The sequence below is a fragment of the Dioscorea cayenensis genome, chromosome 9, assembly GCF_009730915.1.
Source record: "Dioscorea cayenensis subsp. rotundata cultivar TDr96_F1 chromosome 9, TDr96_F1_v2_PseudoChromosome.rev07_lg8_w22 25.fasta, whole genome shotgun sequence".
Taxonomy (NCBI): domain Eukaryota; kingdom Viridiplantae; phylum Streptophyta; class Magnoliopsida; order Dioscoreales; family Dioscoreaceae; genus Dioscorea; species Dioscorea cayenensis.
This window is the reverse complement of record NC_052479.1, coordinates 6,233,000-6,236,855: the sequence shown is the minus strand read 5'-3', so window position 1 is coordinate 6,236,855 and position 3,856 is coordinate 6,233,000. Positions and strand designations below refer to the sequence as shown.

The 3,856-nt window shown below is 45.1% G+C and overlaps 1 non-coding gene across 1 annotated transcript; it reads left to right on the top strand.

Moving 5' to 3' along the window:
* Nucleotides 1–3,344: 3,344 nt before the first annotated feature.
* Nucleotides 3,345–3,451, top strand: LOC120269577. Its single transcript, XR_005539226.1, has one exon. It is a non-coding gene; the product is annotated as a small nucleolar RNA R71 (small nucleolar RNA).
* Nucleotides 3,452–3,856: the final 405 nt, after the last annotated feature.

Genomic DNA, 3,856 nt, shown 5'->3' with positions numbered 1-3,856 from the left:
GCTCATACTGCCTCTCCCCACAAAGTGTCCTATATCCTCTCTGGGATGTCAGACTGCTAGGATAATCCGTTGGTAATCGATCGTACTCCTCTGTATCTGTGTAAACCTCATCATACAAGCCAAGATAAATGGAAAACTGTGTAGACACTCATACTGTAATGATGGGTGAGTGCTCTGAACTGTATAACATCGACAATGTCAAATCTCGACTACGATCGGTCAAACTCAAAGGATGAAAGTACCTCCAAAGTGAGCTAACGAATAACTAGCTCTCGGATAGTCAAGAGACGCCTCTAGCTACACACAGAAAACATCCCCTCGATATCATCTACCACAAATCAGCCATAAAAATTGAGAAAAACTCTCCTCAAATGGTGCTGGTGGGTCGGGCGAGTGAGTGTGTGTGTTTTCTGAGCAGTTGAAAGTGTGAAGGCGGAGAAGCTGGATAAGATTTTAAAGAAAACCCACGACTCTAGAGATTCTGCACATCCACATGGTCTTACGGAAATTACCCACTCCCGTACGTCTCCACGGGAGAGAGTCACAGGGGCAGACGCACGCCCCTGTGCATTCTTGGGAAAACACTCATCTATCTCTCCATACAATCCCATGAGTGTGCGGAAGATACCACCTGTGCGCCCTACCCACAGGGGCAGACACACATCCTTGGGTTTTCTCTGTCAAACCAAGAAGATTCATTGAGTGGTTTCGTACGCCCGTGCAAAAATTCCGCACTGGCGTGGATCATTACTTGGCAGTCAAAGGGCTAAACGCATGCTCCTGTGTATTTTCGGGCTGGAAGAGAGATCTTCTCGGAGATTCACACGGGCGTGCGGAAAATACCCACGCCTGTGCGTTTATCACAGGATCACCCACTGGGGCGAGTCCACACCCCTGTGTGCTCTCGAGAAAAAAAATTCTAAATCTCTGCAGGAAGACTCACGCCCCTGTGGAAATTACCCACGGGCGTGCGGATATCACCAGGATGCTCACAAGGGCGATTCCACACCCATGTGCCTTCTTTGGACGAGCTCATAGTGGAGATCCACGGACGTGCAAAAATTCCATACACCTGTACGTTTTCTCTAGATGGCTTAGGAAACTCTGCAGGCTCTGCGGAAAATTCCTGAACATGTATACACACTCAGAGCCTGCCCTATCATGCAAAATACACCAGCGTAAACATGAGAAACTAGCTCAGATGACCAAAATTTTGCTAAAACACCTTAAAGTGTACGATGACACCAAAAATGCACAAGAAAACTTACAGCAATGTATCAAAACATATAGACACCAACACTCAACGCCTTATTCAAGCAAACACTATACTAGAAACTAGAAAAAGACAATAAATGCTTGGGTTGCCTCCCAAGAAGCGCTTGTTTAACGTCACTAAGCTTGACGTACCTTGTCCTACCTCACGATGTTCATAGATGAAGGTTTTCCTCTTATCCATGACTTGAAAGCACGATGAGCAAAGTCTCTTGAAGGTAGAGATGTAGTTATCGGGCTTGGTACCACTTAATAATGGTTCATCCAACTTGTTTGATTCTTTCACGCCACCAACAGCCTTGGGGCATTTCTTACGGTGTCTCCTAGCCCTCTTCATCTTCCGGAGCACTTTCCTCATGATCCCCGGAGTAGATGGTACCTCTTTCCTCTAGACCAAGCATTATTTCTTCTTTGTTGTCCACCTCTTGGTTTAGAAACCCCTCGTACGGGTCCGGATTAAACATTTCCTACACATATTCATTAATTATCTTGTCAGTAGTGTCGAGAAAATAAAGAGTATCATCGAAATTCAAGAGAATGCCACATGGCTTCGGTGAGGCAGTATGTGAGCTTATCATTCCCAACCCCTAGTGTCAAATTCCCAATGTCCATGTCGATTAATACCTTGGAAGTCCGCAAGAATGACCTCCCAAGTATCAAAGGAATATCTACATCCTCGTCGATATCCAACACTTCAAAGTCTAAAGGAAATATGTACTTGTCCACCTTGACAAGCACGTCTTCAATGATGCCCCTCGGATGTCTCACCGTTCGGTCCGCCAATTGTAATGGCATCCGAGTGGGCCTAGGCTCTCCCAAGCCTAGCTTCAGAAAAAAAAAATACGGCATGACGTTGATACTAGCCCCAGAATCTGCCAATGCTATTTCTTCACCCAAATTGCTAATGTTGCACAGGATGATGAAGCTTCCTCGGTCTTTCTTCTTGTTTGGCATGTTCTTTTGCAACACCGCCGAGCAAGATGCATCTAGAATCACGGAGGCACTCTCCTCCAATTTCCTTTGTTGGTCAACAAATCTTTCAAGAACTTGGCATACCTAGGCATTTGGGATAATGCCTCAACAAAAGGAATGTTTATATGTAGTTGCCTAAACAAACCCAGAAACTTCTTGTACTGCTCATCCACTTGGTCGTTCTTCAATCTAGATGGATAAGGGATTCTTGGCTTGTATGGTGGGGGTGCCACCTCCTTCTCCTTGGTTGCTTCCTTCTCAACCTCTACGACCTCCGGTGCTTCAACATTGGACTTCTCACTTCGAAGCCAACCTTCAACCTCACGACCACTTCTGAAAGTGATCGCCTTCACATATTCTCGTGGGTTGGTCATGGTATTACTCGGCAAGCTTCCTTGTGGTCTCTCCGATAGAGACTTCGGGGATTTGCCCCACTTGATTTTCTAGAATGTGTAATGACGCGGTGTGGTTGCGAAGTGTAGCCTCGACCGATTAGAACCGTGTATCCGATGATTGCACAAATCGAGTCAAGGCCTTCTCTAGATTGGTCATCCGGGTCTCCAAACCTAAAACTTTGTTCTCCATGTTTGGGGTTTGTTGTTGTCGAAAACCCGGTGGTGCGGTGGCCTTTTGTTGCCCTTGATTGTTCCATGAGAAATTATGATGGTTCCTCCAACCCGAATTATAGGTATTGTTATAAGGATTGCCTTGGTTTCTCATTGCATTACCCACATAATCAACTTGTTCAACGGAGGGTGTACCACCAACGGCTATCGTCAATCGGAGGGGGTATGTCCTCTACCGCATCCGGTGCAAGTAGTCACGGCCACCACTCTATTAGAAGTTAGAAGGTCTAACTTCTTACTCAATGATTCCACTTGGGCCGGCAAAGAAGTAACTGCATCTATTTAATGGAGTCCGGTCACTATCTTCCTTTCCGTGCGTCCCACTGGTAGCTATTCATGGCCAAATCCTCCACCAACTGTCGGGCCTCTTCGGGAATTTTACTCCCCATTGTTCCTCTTGTGGCTGCATCTAGCAATTGCCTTGTACTCGGATTTCAACCTATTATAGAAAGTTTGAATAATCATCCATTCCGAAATCCATATTGTGGGCAGCTCCACAAAAGATCCTTGAAGCGCTCCCATGTCTCAAACAATGATTCCAATTTCATCTGCATAAATGACGATATCTCATTTCAAAGAATCACCGACTTCCCCCAAGGAAAGTATCTTGCAAGGAAAGCATCGACCATCTCATTCCAAGTCATGATGGATGCTTTGGCAAGGAATAAAGCTACTGCTTGGCTCTTCCTTTGAGAGAAAATGGGAAGGCCCTCAATTTGATAGCATTATCTGATACACCGTTAAACTTTAGCATGTCACAAACATCCAAGAAGTTCTCTAAATAGTTATTTGGATCCTCATAGACCATACCATTGAACTACACTGACTGTTGAATAATCTGGATGAATACTAGCTTCAGCTAAAAGTTCATAGCTGTTATCGGGGGTCACAGAATACTTACTCGCTTGTGTGCCCAAAACTGAGGGTCTAGCATAATCAGAAAAGTGTTCTCTGTTGCTCATTCTGTTTTACCATATTATCTAACC